Here is a 25,095-nt window from a genome sequence, read left to right as displayed (position 1 = left end):
AAACGTTTTGATACTCGAACGGTTCGATCGGGTCAAAACTTTGGGCCGTGTACTTATGATACTAATAATATAAAAACAAACTGATGAATTGTTGTTGTATAATAATTATTGTGTGAATGTTTGAACAGTCACACAACAACAATAAGAGTAATCTTCATCACGCCCAGCTGAGAGCGGCTGGCCACACCCATATCATACCTTTAATGTCACACTTTATCAACATGTTAATATCCATGACCACACGAAATGTCCAGGGGCAAACCTTTACACCTATTTATAAAGGTCAACTCTTCTGTCATGTGCCGTTAAGAGATGTGACAGACAGACTGTACACATGCTTTACTGGATTATTTGAACGGAAGCAAACGTGCCGAACCTTTGCCACTGATGTGGAAAAGAAATGGAAATTGTTGCATGCAGGTGTTAAAATGGGAAAAATGTAACGTTATCTGAAAAAAACAAGACAGCCAATTGCAACATCACCCGAAACTGGGCGTCTGCATGAGAGGCGAGCGTGCTAACCACCGAGCTCGAAGCCTGAGCTATCATCTCGACAGTCAGCGTTGCTCTTCAAAGGTTGTTAGGGAGTGAGGTTTGCCAACGTACACGTGGCCCAGCCACTCTGGTCGGCCTCCGTCAGACCTGCGAAATTGGCTAAAAAGCTAGAATGACGACATTAGCATGCTAGCACGCTGACAGTTTGACTCCGGGGTGTATACCTGAAAAATGGCTAGAACTCTAGCATGCTAACTTTAACATAATAGCACACTGACAGTTTGACTCTGGGGTTTATACCAGCAAAATTGTCTAAAATGCTAGCATGCTAACGTTAACATAATAGCACGCTGACAGTTTGACTCCAGGGTGAATACCTGCAAAAACGGCTAGAACGCTAGCATGCTAACTTTAACATGATAGCACGCTGACAGTTTGACTCTGGGGTGTAAAATTGTTAAATTTTCTAAAATGCCAGCATGCTAACATTAACATGATAGCAGCTGACAGTTTGACTCCGGGGTGTATACCTAAAAAATTATCTAAAATGCTAGCATGCCAACGTTAACATGATAGCACGCTGACAGTTTGACTCCGGGGTGTATACCTGAAAAATTGTCTAAAATACGAACATGCTAACGTTAACATGATAGCACGCTGACAGTTTGACTCTGGGGTGTAAAACTGCTAAATTTTCTAAAATGCTAGCATGCTAACATTAACATGATAGCAGCTGACAGTTTGACTCCGGGGTGAAAACCTAAAAAATTGGCTAAAACGCTAGCATGCAAACTTTAACATGATAGCACGCTGACCATTTGATTTCATTTATGTACCTGCACATTTGGCTAAAACGCTAGCATGTTAACGTTAACATGATAGCATGCTGACAGTTTGACTCTGGGGTGTATACCTGCAATATTGGCAAAAATGCTAGCATGACGACATTAGCATGCTAGCAGGATAGAGTCATGTCACAGAAACATTGACTCTGCTGCATACCCGCAAAATTAGCACAACAGGTAGCATGCCAATGTTAACATGATAGCCCGCTTACAGTTTGACTCTGTGGTGTATACCTGCAAAATTAGCTAAAATGCTAGCACACTAACACGATAACACGCTAACCATTTGACTCTCTCATGCAGGAAGAGACATAATGAATCATAGCAGAAAAAATATAAAGCTGTTAGTAAAGTGAATTATATTTATATAGCGCTTTTTCTCTAGTGACTCAAAGCGCTTTACATAGTGAAACCCAATATCTAAGTTACATTTAAACCAGTGTGGGTGGCACTGGGATCAGGTGGGTAAAGTGTCTTGACTAGGATGGCGGAAGCAGGGATCGAACCTGGAACCCTCAAGTTGCTGGCACGGCCACTCTACCAACTGAGCTACACCGCCCTGTTCACTGACGTACTCCTAAACGGCGGTGTGTTTATTAAAAATGTTCTGTTTTTTTAAAACGGGACTCAGATACCGTATTTTCTGACTATAGAGTGCACTGGTATATAAGCCACAACCGCTAAATTTCAGGTGACATTTTTTCCCCATATATTAGCCACAGTGGCGTGCGGTGAGGTTAATGTCTGGTGAGGCACGACTGCATCATCACAGTCATATTTAAAAACATATGAACCTGCAGTGCAGGTGTACCTAATGTTGTGTCCCTGCGGTCGTTCGCGGCTCCTGCAGCGCGACCATTGTTGTTTTTGCACTTTTTGGCTTCATGTTAAGTGACTTTTTTTGGGTGGATTCGGTCTTGCACGTGGAGGGTTTGGGTGTGGGCTTTGGTTGGTGTGGCCGCGGTGCTCCCGTCGGGCAGTGCATTCTGCGGAGGTGCTTGGCACCAGGAGGCGGGGTTATGATACGAGCCTCACACAGTGTGTCTCCGCAGCAGATTTATGATCGCTCAGCACTAAAAATACGTTACACACATACAGTTGTTGACAAAATACACTGTACATTATATACCTCAGCTAACTAAACTATGGAAATGTATAATATAATTCATATAGCAATACGGTCTCACTGCACAGCAGGCCAGCAGTTAGCCGAGTCGCAATCCATGTTGAGGCACAAATCAGTGACGTGCCTCAACTGGCTGCTGATCACCGCACCGTCTCTTCTCAGTATTTGAACGGCAAATGTGAAAATAAAAATAAAAATAATCTAAAACTGGTGAAGTTAAATGGAAAATAACTTTAGTATAATCACTGGATACATATAACAATTTAATTATTATTTTTTTCTTTTTCTTTTTTTTTTCTTTCCATGATGGCAGGTGAGGCCCCGCCTCCCCTGCCTCTAGTGACTGCACGCCACTGATTAGCCACATTGGACTATAAGCTGCAGATATATACTTTGTGAAATTAGTTATTTACAGAGAAATATTATGTACAAATGTTTATTTACATACCTTATTTGTTTCCAAACGGTGTCTGTAACACGGCAGTAAAACAGATGATCAAACAAAACAGAAGCCATCGTCATGGACCCACTAGCTGTGGAAGCTAGCTCTCCAATCAGCTAAACAGACTTAAGAACTCCACGGTGACGTTTTGGTGAATTTACGAAACTGAAACAGTACAAAAAGAATGCCAATGTAATTTAATAATACTAACGTGGACCCCGACTTAAACAAGTTGAAAAACTTATTCGGGTGTTACCATTTAGTGGTCAATTGTACGGAATATTTACTGTACTGTGCAATCTACTAATTAAAGTTTCAATCAATCAATCAAAACGCAGACGCTCGTAAACGTGTAGCTAATGCTAACAGCGCTAGTTTGATTACATTACGATAGCGTGGACATAATGCATGAAAACACTCCTATGGATATCACACACGGGACAGTTGAATAAGTTTAGTTATATTGTAAAACTTACAAACGTTGCTTGGAGTGATGAATGACGAATCCACACGAGTAGAAACGCTATGGACGGCTGGAAGACGAACACTGTTAGGGGGGGTCAAAAAAACAACACCACCTGTAAATGGAATCAGTGCCTGCAGTGAGCAAACTCGTCCATAAGATATCGCCATAGCACACAAAAAAATAAAAAAATAAAAAAAATGTTTACACTGGCTGTTGTAGCGAAGAAAAAAAAATCCATAAATTAGCTGCACCGTTTTAATAGACGCAGGGTCCAAAGTGAAATAAAAAAGTAGCGTAATTTACGGTAGTCAACATGGTCACGTCAATCCCAAAAACACACAACGACCTCCAAACACGAGAGTTGTATTTTAAATTGGACGACCACCCTTCTGATGAAACGCATTAAGAAAGCTTCAAAGATGCGAGCGTTTGGAATTTATGCACAAGGGCATCGTTTGCGTGCGACTTTGTGGCAAGGCGGTGGGAGCCTCGCTTTGAAATTCAGGAGGGAAATTAGGATTCACAAAGAAAGTGAAACAAAAACGAGGCTGATGAACGCTCACAACAACTTGGGAGTTGGAGCCTGGTCATCTGTTTCCAGGTCAGTGTCTCCACGAGGAACCACTGGAGGGCCGTCAGCAGTGAGCGTGTGCATTTGCATCCGTAATGCGTGGATTAGAGCATGGACGTATGAAAAAGTAACGGCAGGGGGAATCATCACTCGCCCGCTTCCCCTTAAGCTTTTATTTGTGTCGTTTTCGTGCCTCCCTTGCCCCCCCGCACCCTTGTGCCGCCTCACAGCCGCACTGCTAATAGGTTAGCCGTCACCAGGCATCAGGAGCGGTTTGTCACATTAGCTCGTCGCCGCGGCTCTGAGGAGAGCGAAAACGAGCGGCGACCTTGTGGGAGACGCAGCGTCCTGCATCTCAAAGAGCGGGACTTTGCAGCGAGTCGGGCCTCGCGGACGGTTGCTCACGTTAGGAGCCGCCGTCACCGCTGCGGTCACCGCTTGTCAGGTGTACGCATGACTTCATTAATATTCATGTTTCCGCATGATACTGTATGTATGTATATATATATATATATATATATATATATATATATATGTATATATATATATATATATATATACATATATATATATATATATATATATATATATATATATATATATATATATATATATATACATATATATATGTTTCAGTGACGTGCAGTGAGGTTAATGGCTGGTGAGGCACTGACTTCATCACTGTCAGATTTACAAACATATGAACCCTAAAGAGTATCTTATTCACCATTTGATTGGCAGCAGTTAACGGGTTATGTTTAAAAGCTCATACCAGCATTCTTTACACATACAAACTGTAGCACACAAAAAAGCACATTTAATAAAAAAAACATTATTATGGTCTCACCTTTCTTGCTGGACATCCACACCGCCAGCCTTTGCGTGTGTACCACGCCGTTTGAAAAGAACGGGTCTTCTGTCCCGAAGTCTGAAGCAAACCTTTTAGCTCCGGCGTTGGTCTACCTTTAATTATTACCTCCTGCTTCGATTGAAAGTCCAGTTTAGAAAACTGTTTTATTTTACAAATGTAATCCTCCATGTTTTTAATAAAAGTTCAGGCGAGAGGAAATAAACAATCGCTGCACTTGACTGGCTAATTTTTAAATTTTTTTCTTTTTTTTTCTTCTGCGGCCGAGGAATGATCTCTGGGATCACTACTGCCCTCTACCACCAGGAGGCCGGATTACTGCGAGCCTCAGCCAGTACGTCTTTTGCAGCAGTTTTATGAATGCTCAGCACAAAAAATATGTTACACCCATACAGTTGTTGACAAAATACACTGTACATTATATACCTCAGCTAACTAAACTATGCCATAGATTAGTTAGCTGATATAATTCATATAGCAATACAGTCTCACTGCACAGCAGGCCAGCAGTTAGCCGAGTCATTGCGCACAATCCATGTTGAGGCACAACTGAGTGACGTGCCTCAACTGGCTGCTGATCACCGCACCGTCTCTTCTCAGTATTTGAACGGCAAATGTGAAAATAAAAATAAAAATAATCTAAAACTGGTGAAGTTAAATGGAAAATAACTTTAGTATAATCACTGGATACATATAACAATTACATTTTTTTTTTTCTTTTTACATGTTTTTCTTTCCATGATGGCAGGTGAGGCCCCGCCTCCCCTGCCTCTACTGACTGCACGTCACTGATATGTATGTGTATATATGTATGTATGTATATATATATATATATATATATATATATATATATATATATATATATATATATATATATATATATATATATATATATATATATACATATATATATTTATATATATATATTTATATATTATATATATATGTATATATATACTGTATATATATATGTCTCAGCCAGGGCGCATTGGAATGCGTCCTCATCATTGCGCTCTGCGTGTCACACCTCGGGACACGCCCACGGTCGCGCACATCCAGGGACGCGCCGTGCGCGTCTCCGCCCTACTGCAGCCGCCAGTTGTAATCATTCACCAGCAATCAGCACACCTGCCTGTAATGATGGAGCTGCCTTCATAAGCCTGCACAACTTGGCATGCCGGCGCCGGAATATAGTCTTCTGTTCGCGTACAGTAAACCACGTCCTGCTTGATGTAATCCTGCTCTCTCTGTGTTTGGCCCCTCCGTGTTTTCAGTGCGTGTTTTCTTGTGTCGTCCCCGCAGTACCCTCCGTCGCCTTGAATGTGAGCTGTGCGTCTCACTTTTCCCTGGATCTCCCTCTGGACTCTGACTGCCTCCCTCGATCCTTGACTTCCCCCACATTGGACTCGGACTCATAGACTTCTCTCTCCCCTGGACTTCCTCGTCTCTTGACAACATCTGGTAACACACACCTCAGCTAAATACTTCACATAGTCTGTCACCCATTCCCTTTTGGATCTAGTTCACACTCCATTTCCTTAGTTTATATTATTATTGTTTTATTATTATATATATAGTATATTTATATATATAATCAATCCTTGAACATTACTTCCCTCTACTGTCTGTTGCTGTTACCTCCCTCAGTTAACCATAACAATATATATATATATATATATATATATATATATATATATATATATATATATATATATATATATATATATATATATATATATATATATATATATATATATATATATATATATATATATATATATACAGTTACATACAGTTACATACCACCAACAATATTCCATTTACATTTTGTGACCGGAATATTAACCAAGTATTAATGATAGTGTTGTTATAAGCACTGACGCAGACAAACTATTTAAAGCGGCACTGTGAGCACAGAGAGCTAACTAGCTTATGCTGCTATATAGACATCATCGGCTGGTGAGCTGCTTTCTCGCCTCTGAGCCCATGAAAGTGTATTCTAGATCGTAAATAATGCCTCTAACCTTGATAGTAGAAGGTTGTGGACATAATCCGACAAATCGGTCAACTTTGGCGCCTACTTCAGACATGGAAATGGGGAAAAAAACAGGAAAATATGTTTTGCAGGGATTATGAGTCATTCTTCATTCAAACTGGAATATGTCAGTCAACCAGTGATTGCAGATCTTGTACAGTAAGTGATGTTTGATTAAGTTTGTTGTCTCTCATGAAGTCTGCCATGATTAGTAATGTTGTTGTCGGAGAAAAAAGCGAACGTTGTGATGCTTTTGCGAAATGAGTGTGCCGCTGTATGCTTAAAATGATCAAAATATGTAAATAATACATGTTATTATGAATGTGCCTGTTATTACAGTATACATATATATATATATATATACATATATATATAAAATAAACAATTATGTAATACAAAATTAAGACTGTCTGTAAATAAATGAATACTAACACACCCCTTTTCAGTGTATTTGCACATGTTTAATGAGAACTATTTGCAATATAGCCTTGAGTGAATAAACATCCATGTTGTGTATGTGTCACAGGGAAGAAGGCGACACCAAGGCGGAACTGCGGTTTACCAGGTTTATATAAACCTTTGATGAAAGTGTGGGGTATGTATGCTACCACAAGTGAATGAGTGCGGACGATGTGTGGAATTAACAATGTGAGTTTTACCCGAGGATGTTGTCGGTGCGTGTTGAATGAATCTTTCTCCAAATCCAAGGGAGAAGGCAAAGAGGCAGTCAGCGGGGAGGCAATCAGTCCGGGGCTGGAGAGAGGCAACGATGTCCGTGTCAAAGCAGGGGTCGAGGATCGAGGGAGGCAAGCAGAGATATAGTTCAAATGTTTTGTCCAGGACACAATAACAATAATGATTTAAAAAAACGCATTTCAACAGGAAACACAAGGGACGGATGATACAATTGTGAGTAACAATGCCATGTCTGTGTGTCATCAATCAGAGCAGAATGTGGCTCCATCCACCTTACAGATATGTTTCCTTTCAGCCATATCTGCAAACACTTAAGAGCATTTCATCTCTGAATCATCCAGATGCTAATGTCTGGCACGGGCAATAAAAAAATATAGAAAAAAAATGCTGCAATCCATCACTATCTAAGAGCGTTAATTGTGCAATGAAATGAGGTGCAGACAGCAACATGGTATTTTAACGCAGAAGCTTGGAACACACAAGTCAAATCTGAGCATTCTCATTCCGGAAGGGTCAGTTTGTGTGCGTTTGCTTCCAGGGAGGAAAACAAATGCTGATTGAACCACAAATCGGGCAATGAATACCAATCCCTGGACTCCAAATGAGTTTCTCCTCCTTGCCCTTTTTGTGACGAGACTTTTGGTAGCAGCACACACACACACGCGCACACACACACACACACACACACACACACACACACACACACACACACACACACACACACACACACACACACACACACACACACACACACACACACACACACACACACACACACACAGCCAGATGAGTTTGTCCTGACATTATTGCTGCATTTTGCATGCATCTGTACATCAACATGCCCATAAGTGCATGAATGAATGACTGAATGAATGAATGCGAATGATGAACTCGGTGCTTCTCAATTATTTAATGTAGGAAGAAGAAAACATTTTGCATCCTCCCTACTGATCGCCGCAAATAAAACTTGTATTATCTGTCTATAAAACTGTTATAAGTACACCTCTGCATTACACTGTATCCTTAATACCATTGAGGAAGAGAAGAAAAAAATGCAAAAAGAACAAATATTGATCAACTTACAAGGAGGAATAACTTTATTAACATTGGTTTTAAGTCTGTAAAATACAAACTTTAAAGTGCATGAATTTGCCTGCGATTAAAAAAAAAAAAAAAACTTACTGAAACCATAAATATTTTTGACTGACTTCAACCATTTGATACTGATAAAAAACAAAATGAACTGTATAAATCAGGGGTGTCCAAACGTTTTGACTGGGGGACCGCATTGGGCTTGAATAAAAACGTTTTATTAAGCCGCTAACAGCTACCTGAGCAGTCCTCATTGACAAAGACAGACCACGCTGAAAAGTTAACAATAGATACAAAAATAAAATGTCTCATTAAAAACTAGAACATTAGCACGAAAATTCTGATGGGCCTGCTATCTGTGCCTTGGATCTGTGGTCGCTGGAAGCCGGCGTACTTTTGAGATGGTGCCGAGGGTCCGAATCCGTGAGTTTTAGGTGTAACCGTACAAAATGAGATCCTGGGTTAGCATAAAACGTTAGCGTGCTAACATTGAAATGCTAACACTTAGCATGTTGGCTAAAGTTGTCATGCTAATAGTTACCTTGTTTCACATACAAAGTTATATGACTCTAAGGTTGCAGAAGTAGATAAAAAAGTGTACAATTAGTCAGCATGCTAATGTTAGCATGCTAGCATGCTAAGGTTTGAATGCTAACAATCAAAGACTATAAAAATGGGACCCATTATCTCCCTGCTTGGCACTCAGCATCAAGGGTTGGAATTGGGGGTTAAATCACCAAAAATGATTCCCGGGCGCGGCTACGCGGCTACGCTGCTGCCCACTGCTCCCCTCACCTCCCAGGGGGTGATCAAGGGGATGGGTCAAATGCAGAGGACAAATTTCACCACACCTAGTGTGTGTGTGACAATCATTGGTACTTTAACTTTAACTTAACTTTAACAAGTGTCACATACCAAGTTATATGACTTTGGGGTAAACAATTGCTAAACTAGCTCAAAAAGTTAGCATGCCAGCAAGCTAAAGTTGGCATGTGAACAGTTAGTGTGTGTCACATACCAAGTTGTATGACTCTAAGGTGTATGGCTGCGGAATTAGGGAACACTGTGTAAAAATAGCGGGAAAAGTCAGCATGTTTTTGTGTTTTCTGAGATTGTAAAGTGTTTTGTCATTTGATATTTCTTTAGTTTTTGTCTTTTCTGAAATTGTAAAGTATTTTGTCCTTTGTATTTTCTGAGATTATGAAGTGTTTCTTCTTTTGTTTTTTGTGTTTGTGGGACTATACATTGTTTTCTCTTTTGTTCTTGTGCTTTCTAAGATTAAAAATTGCTTCGGCTTTTGTGTTTTCTGAGATCCCAAAGTGTGACTCTGGAGTAAACGATTGCAAAACTAGCTCAAAAAGATAGCATGCTTGCAAGCTAACTTTGGCATGTGAACAGTTAGTGTGTGTCACATACCAAGTTGTATGACTTTAAGGTGTATGGCTGTGGAATTAAAGGCCTACTGAAATGAATTTTTTTTATTTAAACGGGGATAGCAGATCTATTCTATGTGTCATACTTGATCATTTCGCGATATTGCCATATTTTTGCTGAAAGGATTTAGTATAGAACAACGACGATAAAGATTGCAACTTTTGGTATCTGATAAAAAAAAAGGCTTGCACCTACCGGAAGTAGCGTGACGTAGTCAGTTGAACATATACGCAAAGTTCCCTATTGTTTACAATGATGGCCGCATGAAGTGAGAGAGATTCGGACCGAGAAAGCGACAATTTCCCCATTAATTTGAGCGAGGATGAAAGATTTGTGGATGAGTAAAGTGCAAGTGAAGGACTAGTGGGGAGTTGAAGCTATTCAGATAGGGAAGATGCTGTGAGAGCCGGGGGTGACCTGATATTCAGCTGGGAATGACTACAACAGTAAATAAACACAAGACATATATATACTCTATTAGCCACAACACAACCAGGCTTATATTTAATATGCCACAAATTAATCCTGCATAAAAACACCTGCGTGTTTGTTATGCTAGCTCCTAGCTCCTCTGCTAGCTCCTAGCTCCATAGAACACGCCAATACAATTCAAACACCTGATCAACACACACAATCACTCAGCCCAAAAGACCGTTTACCTAACCCAAGGTTCATAAAGCTTATATATTTTTAAAAAGTTACGTACGTGACGCGCACATACGGTCAAGTTATCGAATGTTTAGCAGCCAAGGCTGCATACTCACGGTACCTGATATTCAGCTGGGAATGACTACAACAGTAAATAAACACAAGACATATATATACTCTATTAGCCACAACACAACCAGGCTTATATTTAATATGCCACAAATTAATCCTGCATAATAACACCTGCGTGTTTGTTATGCTAGCTCCTAGCTCCTCTGCTAGCTCCTAGCTCCATAGAACACGCCAATACAATTCAAACACCTGATCAACACACACAATCACTCAGCCCAAAAGACCGTTCACCTAACCCAAGGTTCATAAAGCTTATATATTTTTAAAAAGTTACGTACGTGACGCGCACGTACGGTACGGTACGTGTTATGCTAGCTCCTAGCTCCTCTGCTAGCTCCTAGCTCCATAGAACACGCCAATACAATTCAAACACATGATCAACACACACAATCACTCAGCCCAAAAGACCGTTCACCTAACCCAAGGTTCATAAAGCTTATATATTTTTAAAAAGTTACGTACATACGCAAAAAAAAGCCAAAGCTGCATACTCACAGTAGCACGTCTGCGTCTTTGTCATCCAAATCAAAGTAATCCTGGTAAGAGTCTGTGTTGTCCCAGTTCTCTACAGGCGTCTGTGTATCCAAATCAAAAGTCCTCCTGGTTAGAGTCTCTGTTATCCGAGTTCTTCCATCTTGACTGCATCTTTCGGGAATGTAAACAAAGAAGCGCCGGCTGTGTACTGTTGTGGCTGACTACGTTCGAAAAATACGTCCATTTCGCACCGACAACTTTCTTCTTTGCTTGCTCGGCTTCCTTCTCCATAATGCAATGAACATGATTGAAACAGATTCACGAACACAGATGTCCAGAATACTGTGGAATTATGAAATGAAAACAGAGCTTTTTCGTATCGGCTTCAATGTGGAAGGCATACCCGTGTTCGCCGGGCTACGTCACACGCATACGTCATCCTCAGAGGCGTTTCGAACCGGAAGTTTAGCGGCAAGTTTAAAATGTCACTTTATAAGTTAACCCGGCCGTATTGGCATGTGTTATAATGTTAAGATTTCATCATTGATATATAAACTATCAGACTGCGTGGTCGGTAGTAGTGGGTTTCAGTAGGCCTTTAAGGAACAGCGTGTAAAAATAGTGGAAAGAGTCAGCATGTTTTTGTCTTTTCTGAGATTGTAAAGTGTTTTGTCTTTTGTTTTTGTCTTTTTTTGAAATTGTAAAGTGTTTTGTCTTTTGTTTTGGTCTTTTCTAAATTGTAAAGTGTTTTGTCTTTTGTTTTTTTGTGTTTGCTGAGACATACAATGTTTTGTCTTTTGTTCTTGTGCTTTCTGAGATTATAAATCGCTTCGGCTTTTGTGTTTTCTGAGATCCCAAAGTGTGACCCTGGAGTAAACGATTGCAAAACTAACTCAAAAAGATAGCATGCTTGCAAGCTAACGTTAGCATGCGAACAGTTAGCATGTGTCACACATACCAAGTTGTATGAGTCTAAGGTGTATGGCTGTGGAATTAGGCAACAACGTGTCAAAATTGCGGAAAAAGTCAGCATGTTTTTGTGTTTTCTGAGATTGTGTGTTTTGTCTTTTGTTTTTGTCTTTTCTGACATTTTTAAGTGTTTTGTTTTTTGTTTTTGTGTTTTCTAATATTGTAAAATGTTTTGTCTTTTGTTCTGGTGTTTTCTGAGATTATAAATTGCTTCTGCTTTTGTGTTTTCTGAGATCGCAAAGTGTGACTCTGGGGTAAACAATTGAAAAACTAGCTAAAAAAATAGCATGCTAGCAAGTTAACATTAGCATACGAACAGTTAGCATGTGTTACATACCAAGTTGTATGACTTTAAGGTGTATGGCTGTAGAATTAGGGAACAACATGTAAAAATAGTGGAAAGAGTCAGCATGTTTTTGTGTTTTCTGAAATTGTAAAGTGTTTATGTTTTGTTCTTGTCTTTTCTAATATTAAGTGTTTTGTCTTATGATTTTGTCTTTTCTGAGTTAGTAAAGTGTTTTGAATTTTGTTTTTTGTGTTTGCTGAGACATAAAATGTTTTGTCTTTTGTTCTTTTGTTTTCTGGGATTATAAATTGCTTCGGCTTTTGTGTTTTCTGAGATCGCAAAGTTTGACTCCGGGGTAAACAATTGCAAAACTAGCTCAAACAAATAGCATGCTATCAAGCTAGCGTTAGCATGCGAACAGTTAGCATGTGTCACACATACCAAGTTGTATGACTCTAAAGTGTATGGCTGCGGAATTTAGAGAACAACGTGTAAAAATAGAGGAAAATGTCAGCATGTTTTTGTCTTTTCTAATATTGTAAAGTGTTTTGTCTTATGTTTTAGTCTTTTCTGACATTGTACAGTGTTTTTTTCTTCAGTTTTTGTGTATTCTGAGATTTTAAAGTGTTTTGTCCTTTGTTTCTGTCTTTTCTAATGTTGTAAAGTGTTTTGTCTTTTCTGAGATTGTAAAAAAAATGTCTTTTATTTTTGTGTTTTCTGACATTGTAAAGTGTGTTGTCTTGTGTTTGTGTCTATTCTGAGATTGTTAAGTGTTTTGTCCTTTGTTTCTGTCTTTTCTAATATTGTAAAGTGTTTTGTCTTTTCTGAGATTGTAAAGTGTTTCTTTCTTTTGTTTTTGTGTTTTCTGTCATTGTAAAGTGTTTTTGTCTCTTGTGTTTTCTGAGCTTATAAATTGTTTCGGCTTTTGTTTTTGGTGTTTTCTGAGATTGCAAAGTGTTTTGTCTTTGTTTGTTTTTTTGTTTTCGGGAAAAGTCAGCATGCCATTGTGAAAAAAAACAAGTACAGTGTCCAATTAAAACAGCTTCTCCACCTTTTAAAATGGCCTGTAATTCCCCCAAAGGGATCAGTTCAGGTAGCCTCAGAACCCGAACTGATCACTTCAATGTTTTTTCTCATTGAACGTGATCAACACGGCAAGAACCACAGCAAGTGTACAGTTGTGCTTTTCTCACAAATATGTGAACAAATATTTTTATTGATGTATACATACCTCGAAAAACAGATCTCGTATTCATTGTGGTTTTATCTTTCATTCGATACATTCACCAGACATTTAGATAAACCTGAGCAAGAGAACGGCCTTCAAAAAAACAGCTGGATGAATATGAGCACGATAAAACATCATCATGAATATAGATTGGTATTATGTTCATTAAAAATGCAGCATATGGTGGTTATTTTCCCGACCTAACCTCGCCGTTGTTGTATTAACATTTGAAAAAGCCGTCATCTCCCAGCTGTCCCTAATACGATGGAAACTCCAAGTGAAGTCAAGATACAGATTTTAGACTTCTACCTTCTGAGTACACTGAATAAAGTGTGAAAGGAAAAATAAATATTAAAAAAATAACACTACGGTAATATACATTATATTGCCAAAAGTATTTTGCCACCCATTCAAATGATGAGAATCAGGTGTCCTAATCACTTGGCCCGGTGTATAAAATCAAGCACTTAGGCATGGAGACTGTTTCTACAAACATTTGTGAAAAAATGGGCCACTCGCAGTGATTTCCAGCGTGGAACTAGTATAGGATGCCACCTGTGCAACATATCCAGTAGTGTAATTTCCTCGCTCCTAAATATTCCAAAGTCAACTTTATTATAAAAAAAGTGAAGAGTTTGGGAACAACAGCAAGTCAGCCACCAAGTGGTAGGCCACATAAAATGACAGAGGGGTCAGCATAGTGCAAAGACTTTCTGCACAGTCAGTTGCTACAGGGCTCCAAACTTCATGTGACCTTCCAATTAGCCCACGTACAGCACGCAGAGAGCTTCATGGAATGGGTTTCCATGGCCAAGCAGCTGCATCTAAGCCATACATCACCAAGTCCAATGCAAAGTGTGGGATGCAGTGGTGTAAAGCATGTCGCCACTGGACTCTGCAGCAGTGGAGACGCCTTCTCTGGAGAGATGATTCACGTTTTTCCATCTGGCAATCTGATGGGCCAGTCTGGGTTTGGAGGTTGCCAGGAGAACGGTACATTTCGGACTGCATTGTGCCGAGTGTGAAATTTGATGGAGAAGGAATTATGGTGTGGGTTTGGTTTTTCAGTAGTCGGGCTTGGCCCCTTAGTTCCAGTGAAAGGAACTTTGAATGTTCCAGGATACCAAAACAGTTTGGACAATTCCATGGGATGGCACTTCAACTTCATATGTGAGTAAAGGCAGGTGGCCAAATACTTTTGGCAATATAGCGTATGTCAAGACATCATGATATCAGGCTTTTGGTACGTAGGGGGTACCAAGGGGACTGGGACCCCTCATTACGGTCGTCTGGGAGTGCAAAACAGAAAAGACCAAAAGACAAAACAGTTTTACAATTTCTGCTCTTAAATGTTTTCGGGTGGTCAGATTCACTTCAGTCTGGCTCGATATCCAGCTCCTTTAAACATGTTGTGGTGAACCCCAGTCTTTGAAAGTCTCATGTGGGTCCTATAAATTACCGGTTCATATCAAAACTTCCCTTAAGGTCAAAAATCATGAAATAATTTAGTAGCTCAGCAGCTAATTTACTTTTTGGCTTTTTGGCTTTAGGTCAATGCAGTCCACCAGGCCCGGCCCTAACCAATCTGGCGCCCTAGGCAAGATTTTAGGTGGCGCCCCCCCCCCCCACATCGGCAGTGAAGTGTATATACTCACAAGAAACCGAATAGCTTTGTCTTTGACCTTTTTTTTCACTTAAAGAAAGCAAATTAACATATTATATGAGAATGTTATGTTATGATTATCTTTAACCGAATCACAGCAGTGCTCAAATTAAAAAACAGCATTCCCTCTCATGTGATATTGCTTAATTAACATTAATGATGTGCACTTTAACAACTAGGCTTACAACTATACCTAATATATAAAGGGGTGGAGAAGTGACTATTACCTGCAGGGCAAACATTAGCTAACCAGAAGGCAATAACAATGTAAACAAAAAACACCTGCTTAAAAGATCTAATACAAATGTCCCTGAGGAATGTAAGGTGGGAGTACTGTAATTACCTAACGTTACATTATTATTTTCCATAACAATTTAGCCCCCTCCACAATATTAACCCGACGTTAAAACAGAGCTAGCTAGTTATTGATTAGCAATTGCCGAATCATGTAACATTAGCTTAATGCTAAAGCCAGGTTACTATCACATTCTGTAACAGACAAATAATTTCATGTAGGCTAACGTTACCTACCTGCTACCTCTGTCTTTTTCTCGTTTCTCCTCCTCTTCTTATCTCTTTTTTCTTCCCTGGGCACCTGACAGTTTTGGCCGTTTTGACATCTTGTGTTGATTTTTTGATGTGGTAAGAGTCATGATACGGGAAGGGAGGGGGCGCACCGTGCGGGGGGATGGGGGTGGGGGGGGCGTAATGTTGTAACAAATAATATTTCTATTAAATAGGCTTTACTTTGCATTTTAATTAACGTGGGATTATTTTTTGTATCTAGAAATAATAGTACCAACTTTTTTTTTTTTTTCTCTCCAACATTTGTGGCACTGGCGTGGCGCCCCCTGATGGACGGCGCCCTTAGCATTTGCCTATACGGCCTATGCCACGGGCCGGCCCTGCAGTCCACTGAAACTGCTCTTTTGAAAGTTTCCAGTGACGTGACGATGGCTGCTGACTCTGGTCAAAAGACAAAACACTTTACAATCTCAGAAATTGTTCTATGTTTTCTGAGATTTTAAATTGCTTCGGCTTTTGTTTTTGGGTTTTTCAGATTTTAAATTGTTTTGTCTCTTGTCTTTTTTCTCAGATTGTAAAGTGTTTTGTCTTTTGTTTTTGTGTTTTCCGAAATTGTAAAGTGTTTTGTCTTTTGTGTTTGTGTTTTCTGAGATTATAAATTGCTTTGGCCTTTGTTTTTGTGTTTTCTGAGATTGTAAAGTCTTTAGTCTTTTTTTGTGTGTGTTTTCCGAAATTGTAAAGTGTTTTGTCTTTTGTTTTTATGTTTTCCGAAATTGTAAAGTGTTTTGTCTTTTGTTTTTGTGTTTTCTGAGTATATTAACTGATTCAGCTTTTGTTTTTGTGTTTTCTGAGATTGTAAAGTTGTATGTCCTTTTTTTGTATGTTTTCCGAAATTGTAAAGTGTTTTGTCTTTCATTTTTTGTGTTTTCCGAATTTGTAAAGTGTTTTGTCTTTTGTTTTTGTGTTTTCCAAAATAGTAAAGGGATTTTTCTTTTGTTTTTATGCTTTCCAAAACTGTACAAAGTGTTTTGTCTTTTGTTTTTGTGTTTTCTGAGATTGTAAAGTGTTTTGTATTTTGTATTTGTGTTTTCTGAGATAATAAGATGTTTCGGTTTTTGTTTTTGTGTTTTCTGAGATTTTAAAGTGTTCTGTCCTTTTTTTGTGTGTTTTCCGAAATTGTAAAGTGTTTTGTCTTTTGTTTTCGTCTTTCCTGAGAGTGTAAAGGGTTTTGTCTTTTGTTTGTGTGTTTTCTAAAATTGCAAAGCATTTTTTTTCCCTTGTTAGTGTTTTCTTAGATTATAATTTGCTTTGGTTTTTGTTTTTTCCCAAGATTATAAAGTATTTTGTCTTCTATTTTTGTCTTTTCTGAAAATGTAAAGTGTTTTTTGTCTTTTTGTTTTTGTGTTCTCTGTCATTGTAATTTGTTTCATGAAATGTTAAAGTGTTTTGAACTTCCAGGCCACCGTACCTCACCTATTTAGAATACATACAGAAAATGCAAAAACCGTTTCAGATGTATTTAAGTGTGCGCACAAATTCTAGCACATTTCCTTTTTAGGTCCCAATCAATGCGGAATTCAGCGCACATGTTGGAGTGCAGCTGTTCCCTCCGTCTCCATGGCACCACAGATCATTTTTAAATTAGCCATGTGCCTGAGACCCCACACTCTGCAGGATTCACTGACAAGGAGTGGGAGGTGCTTCTTGCTGAAGTGAAGGCGTGTCAAGATATACTTTTTGGCTGAATGGAAAAATGTGAGCCAGACTGTCAATGCTGGGGAATCAGAGAGTCACATACAGAAACAAATAAGAAGTAAGTCAGAAAGAAGGTGAAGAAAAATATGGATGTGGCCAAAACAGATGAGGGGACTGGAGATGCTTACTTGCTTATGGCTGTCCATCGATTATGATGATGACGTTGCTCCAGTAATGGGTTATTGAGGGGGGTTTCGTATATGCCATTTCATGTGGCTGTGCAGGCCAATGCGTGACCCGCATTGTTTGCCACATGTGGGGCAGATGTAGTCCACGCTTGAGAGGGGGGCCCCTGCAGCGCGCTGATGTCGCTCTATACGTTGATGTTTTTCCTCTCAGTGGTCTGCTCCTGGAGATGAGCAACGCTGGCGTGACTGCAGTTGTGCCAGGTGTGGGGATCAGCAGCCAAGACTTCCAGTGCGGAAGGCTGGATAGCACAGCGCTTCAGGAGGGTTTTTATGTGGTCCTTGTAGCGTTTCCGCTGACCCCCAGGAGACCTACAGCCTTCCTGGAGTTGGCCGTAGAGGATCTGTCGGGGGAACCTCTGGGCGGGCATGCGGATTACATGCCCCACCCAGCGCAGATGTCTTTGCGCAAGGAACACTTGGATGCTGGGTGTTTGTGTCCGGTCATAGATATCCACATGTGGGACCCTGTCCTCCCAGGTCAGACCCAGAATCCGTTGCAGGCAGCGGATGTGGTATCTCTCCAGGATTCTGACGTGCCTTTGGTAAGGGGTCCAGGCTTCCGAGCCGTATAGCAGTATGGACAGACAAACTGCTTTGTAAGCAGCTGCTTTGGTGGAAACTGTCAGGTTTCTGTTCAGGAAGACCCTGGTTTTGAGCCTACCGAAGGCAGCAGATGCTAACCCAACACGGACCTGGATGTCATTATCGATGTTACAAGTGGGGGACAGAACGCTTCCGAGGTAGATGAAATGTGGAACGATGATGAGTTGCTGGCCATCAATGTTGAAGAAAGGCACTTCACTGTAAAAAAAAAGAAAGTTGAGAAAACGCAAATTTTCAAGGCAACATGATGTAACAAGATTTTTGCGTTTTCTCAGACACTGTTTTGGTACACTGTAAAAAATACGATTTGCAATTGTTGGACTAATTATAGTTTTCAAGTTAGTCAGACTCAGAAATAAAGTTTCACTATGTTTAACTATACCAAAACAGTGTCTGGCCAGCAGTAGTCAAAAGTTGAGAAAACACAAAAATCTTGTTGCATCATGTTGCCTTGAAAATGTGCGTTTTCTCAACTTTTTTTTTTTACAGTGTTCTGACTGGTGGGTAGAGTGTTGCGCAATGATCTGTGTTTTTGAAATGTTGACCTTGAGTCCTAGGGCACTGTACGTGGATGAAACCACATTAAGTGCACGACGTAGAGAGTCTGGCGTGTGGGCAAGAAGAGCACAATCGTCAGCATACTGAAGTTCTAGGATCTGTTGTTTTCTCATTTTAGTGAAGGCCTGGAGGCGCCGGATTTTGAAGAGACTGCCGTCCAGCCGGAACAGTATGCGGATGCCATCTGTGGTTCCCAGAGCTTTGTGTGAGAGGAGAGTGACTGCTGAGAGGAAAAGGTTGAATATGACAGGGACTAGGACACATCCCTGCCTGACCCCGACTTTCACATTAAAAGAGGGGGATTGCTAGCCTCCAGTGCGGACACAGGCTCGCATTCCATCATGTAGTTGTCTCAGGATGTTGAGGAACTTCGGCGGAATCCCCAGCCTTCCCGGTTTATGGTGTAAAATGCCTTGGACAGGTCGATGAAGGCGATGTACATATCCTTGTGGTGTTCCCGGCACTTTTCTTGTACCTGCATGGCTACAAAGATCATGTCGCTAGTACTGCAATCTCTTCTGAATCCACACTGTGATGCAGGCAGGATGTTCTCAGGGATGTGAGTCACTAAGCGAGAGAGCATGACTCAGGCAAGAACTTTCCCAGCAACCGAGAGCAGGGAACTTCCTTTGCTGTTTCCACAGTCGGCTTTGTCACCTTTCCTTTTAAATATGGTTATTATAGCTGCATCCTTCCATTCCTGGGGGATGGCTTCAGAGGACCAGATTGAGTCAATCAGTTGGTGAAGCCGACGGGTGAGGAGATAGCCACCAAGCTTCAGCACCTCAGCTGGGATACCATCAGGGCCTGGGCTTTTGTTGTTTTTATAGGCTCTTGATGACTTTTTGGACCTCAGCAAAGGTAGGCGGGGAGTCCAGGTTGTCGACAGGGGGAGTGGTTGGGAAATTGGTGAAAATGTCCTGGTCAGAGGGATTTTCGGAGTTAAGAAGAGTGTTGAAATGTTCAGCCCATCTATTTAGGATCTGGGGAGTGTCCTTATAGAGAGTGACTCCATCTGCCGATCTGACTGGGGTTATGTTTTTTCTCTGTGGACCATATATGGATTTGATGGCATCATAAAATCCATGGGAATTGTTGGTGTCAGCATAGAGTTGGATCTCGCTGGCTTTCTTGATCCACCAGTCATTTTCCATGGCTCTGAGGGTATGCTGGACTTCGGCTCTTATGGAGGAGAATTAAGTCTTTAGTGTGATGGATTGTGGGTTGGCCAGGTAAGCAGCTTGGGCTTTGTGTTTTGCCTGGAGAAGTTTATGGATATCCGATGCACTGTTGTCAAACCAGTCCTGATGTATACGCCTGGTGTACCCAAGGGATTCCTCTGCTGCCTGATGGATGGCAGTCCCTTAGGGAGTTCCAGCAGGAGTTGATGTGAGGGTCCAGGTGAGTATCAGGGATTGCAGACACATATTCAGCAAGCTGTGCTCTGAGCTGGTCTACTGTAATGGCCATAGGGGTCCATCGAGGCATATACATATAAGAAATATTGCCAGTCACAATTAACTTGTGCTCAGCTGGGAAAATAGAAATATATATATACTTATTATGTCATCCATTTACTTATTATAAACTGTTACAGGCGTATTAAATAATCATGTTAACATTAAATATGTAACGTAATAAATATGTGGGGATATAAAAGGCATCCGGTGCTATCAGACCGGGCGGAAGCGGAAAGTGACGTCACAAACCACCTGGAGCACTTGTCAGACACAGCGTTTTTTGATACGGAGCCACTTCGTGGAATAATCCTCATTTTTGACCTTTTTTGTGTACTTTCCATTGGTCTGTGGAAAACCTGGACAACAGAGACTTTTTCCAGGAGGACTTTGAGTTGGATGTGCAGACGCGGTACCGTGAGTATGCTGCTGTGGCTTCCAAAAATTTCATGCTTGCCCGTACGTGCTTGCCGCTACGTGCAAGTCACGTACGTAGCTTTGGGGACTTTGGGGAAATATATGGGTTATATGAACTTTGGGCTGTGGGATTGAGTGTGTTGTGCAGGTGTTTGTTTTATATTGGCGGGTTATTTGGACGGGAGGGGGGAGGTGTTTGCTATGCGGGATTAATTTGTGGCATATTAAACATAAGCCTGGTTGTGTTGTGGCTAATAGTCATATATGTCTTGTGTTTATTTAATGTATTAATCATACCCAGCTGAATATCAGGTCCCACCCGTGACTCCTTAATTTGCGTAGTGGCAAAGACACCCAGGGAACTTGGTGCGTTTGTTACACTACAGGCTGCTTGGATTTGAGTGCTTCACAGTTGAGTCTCTTGTTTGGTGGTGTTTTCTTCAGTTGGGGGTGGACTTCCATCTGAAATTTGGCTCTGATCATTCAATGGTCAGTCCAGCAGTCCGCTCTTCGCATCGCTCTGGAGATTAGGACCTTCTTCCTGTCTCTACGACGGGTGATACAATAGTCGAACTGATGTTCAGAGCACAGTGTAAGGAGGCGAAGCCCATTATCATTAAGCCTACCAACCCCGTGCTGACCAAGTGTTCCGGTCCAGAGCCCACTGTCAGAGCCCATCTTCGCGTTAAAATCCCTGGGGAGTATGAGCTTGTCGGTGGGAGGCGTTCCTTCTATGGCAGAGTTTAGTGAGGCATATAATGGTCCTTGCTCTCAAGGTCTGCATCCAGGGTTGGGGCATAGGCGCTGATAAGGGTGACATGGCGATTTTTGGTGAGTGGTACACGCCACGTCATGGGCATTTTGCTTAAACCCACTGGAGACTCTGGGATCTTGTGGAACAGGCTTGTCCTGGTGGCAAAACCCACTCCATGTAGACAACGGGAGCCTTCTGGATGAAGATGTAGCCTTCTCCCGCCTCCGTGATTGAGTCTTCCCCATGTAAGCGGGTTTCGCTCAGGGCGGCTATGTCAATGCCGTATCTGTTTAGTTCATGTGCAACAAGTGCTGTTCTTCGCTGCGGGCGGCAGGAGAGATCACGCACATCCAAAAGTGTGCGGACGTTCCAAAACACCTGTGCAGTGAATTGATTTAAGTGGTGTAGAAGTGCGCAGTCTCTACCCGCACTGTTTTGTCTTGGCCACATGTGGCATCCTCCAGTGTCATGAAAAGTTCATGACGACCTTCTGCCGCATGGGGTTGCAGAGGACTGCCAGAGCACCGGTCTGTTGGTGACTGCCTAATGCGGGCCCTTGCCACAGATTTTTCATAAGGGGTTTTCTCCCGTAGCCTATAACCAAGAGGTTAGCCAGTAGGCACTGGTTAGTCGGATGGTGGTAGCCTGGATGGAGGCTAAGCTATCCACCCCCGGGGGATCCCATGCTGTTTAGCTTGAGGCTGCAAGGCACACAGCTACCGGGGACTGCCGCAAGGAGGCACAGCAAAAGTCTTGGTGATGGAGAGGCTATGTACTGGCGAGGAAAGACTTACGCATTCTGCTTTTCCATCGCTTGATTCTTGATCAGCTAGCCAGCGGCAGTTCCTGGAAGTGAGAGGCAGCAAGCAGCAGGCAGACATTCAACTATGCTATCTGAGGATGGCTGCACTAGATGCATCACATCTCCCTGCGGGTCATACCCGCTAGCCCCCCTAAAAAAGGTGCAGTGCTCGCCCCGTTTGAAAAGATACAGAAAACTTTACACATTGTAGATGACTCTGATTAGCCCCAAGACAAAACTACCTCGAGGTAATGTTGCAATTTTCAATGCTAACAAAGAAACTGACTCAAAAAATGCTCCAACGTAAGTAAAATAAGGCTCTACTTTTTCCAAAACAAATATTGATGCTAATATACATTGGTTTTGCTATTGACATGCTACTGATTAGCATCAGCAATTTTACCTGGCAATTTCAACACCTCCAAATGTTTTAATGAAAACTACAACCGGGATGCACGTTACAATCAAACAGCTGGTGCGTAATAAGTACAATACTTAATGTACACGACTGCCATCCAACATCTTGGACTTGCAACTGTAACTGCAACTTAATGTCGTACTTGCAAATGAGACTCAGAAATGTTCAAATCAATTAAGATATAAACAATTACGTGCAGCAGTTATCATAATCAGCTCATTTTAAAATGTTGCAATAAAAAAAATAGATTATTATGAGTCTGCTGCAATGCCAGCGCCTATTAACTGTTACAGCAGTGAATGGGCGCTTGCAATGCAAGCAGCCCATATTTCTATTGCTCATACTTCAAACTTTATTCTTCATCTTATTATAGTTCCAACACATTTCTCTTACCGCCACTACGAGACGCACTGGCCTACGTACCCCCACATATAATATACCGTCGGAAAGGTCTCGTTTGCGCCAAAGGCGGAAATCTAAATTGGGAACATTTCATGTTACAATGGCAAAGCTATTCACGAACAAACTAAAACACCTTTTGTTTAATACGAGACAAACCGGCCAACGAACCCCCACATATGTTATACTGTCGGAAAGGTCTCGTTTGTGCCGATGGCGTATTTTGAATTGAGAACATTTCAAGTTACCATGGCAATGCTATTCACGAATAAACAACAACACTTTTTGTTTAATACGAGACGAACCGGCCAACGAACCCCCACATATGTTATACCGTCGGAAAGGTCTCATTCGTGCCGATGGGCGTATTTTAAATTTGGAACATTTCAAGTTACCATGGTGACATTATTCACAAATTAAAAAAAAACATGGGCCAATTGAATGGGAACAACCTTTTATAATGGCGAATATTTCCAGTACAGCTGCGAGATTACCCCCTCCTGTAACTCAGCCATTCTTTCACGTAGCTCATTTTGTTCACACTACTTTAACCCAGGCTAAAAAGTTTTGACGTCCGATGTTTGGTTTTGGCTAGATGGCCATCGGAGTTAGTACAGCGATTTCCCGCGACCCCCCGGCAGAGGTCCAGGGCACACATAGCAGGCCCATCAAAATTTCCGCTGGAATTTTCTAGTCATTTATTAACACACACAAAAGTACCGAAAATCGGTACATTTCAGTTCCGGTATCGATTCCCAGGATCCGGGAATTGGTACTGTTCAAACGTGAACTGTAGTTTTAGTAGACCAGGCCCAGTTTTCTATATTCTCTGGTCAGCCTACAAAAATATATCAACATAATAAGACTTTTAAAGGCCTCGCAGTCTGATCAATGATGGAATCTTAACATTGCAACACATGCCAATACGGCCGGGTTAACTTATAAAGTGCAATTTTAAATTTCCGCTAAACTTCCGGTTGAAAACTCCTTTGGATGATGACGTATGCGCGTGACGTAGCCAGTGAAACAGAGGTATGGATCCTCCATTGAAGCCAATACAAAATAGCTCTGTTTTCATTTCATAATTCCACAGTATACTGGACATCTGTGTTGGTGAATCTGTTGCAATTTGTTCATTGAAAGAAGCTGAGCAAGCAAAGAAGAAAGTTGTCGGTGCGAAGAGGAGTATTTTGCGAGGGAAGTCAGCAACACAACACAGCCGGTGTTTCATTGTTTACATTCCCGAAAGATGCAGTCAAGATCGAAGAACTCGGACAACAGAGACTCTTACCAGGAGGACTTTGACTTCGATACACAGATGCCTGTAGAGAACTGGGATAGCACATACTCTTACCAGGATTACTTTGATTTGGATACACAGACTCAGACGCGGTACCGTGAGTACGCAGCTGCGCTTCCAAACATTTGATCGCTTGCCCGTACGTGCGTGTCACGTACGTAACTTTGGTTAAATATATAAGCTTTATGAACCTTGGGTTAGGTGAACGGTCCTTTGGGCTGAGTAATTGTGTGTGTTGTGCAGGTGTTTGAATTGTATTGGCGGGTTATATGGACGGGAGCTAGTAGCTAGGACCTAGGAGCTAGCAAAACAAACACCTAGGTGTTTTTATGCGGGATTAATTTGTGGCATATTAAATATAAGCCGGGTTGTGTTGTGGCTAATAGAGTATACATATGTCTGTTTATTTACTGTTGTAGTCATTCCCAGCTGAATATCAGGTCCCACCC

The sequence above is a fragment of the Entelurus aequoreus genome, linkage group LG06, assembly GCF_033978785.1.
Source record: "Entelurus aequoreus isolate RoL-2023_Sb linkage group LG06, RoL_Eaeq_v1.1, whole genome shotgun sequence".
Lineage (NCBI taxonomy): Eukaryota > Metazoa > Chordata > Actinopteri > Syngnathiformes > Syngnathidae > Entelurus > Entelurus aequoreus.
This window is presented reverse-complemented; position numbering follows the sequence as displayed.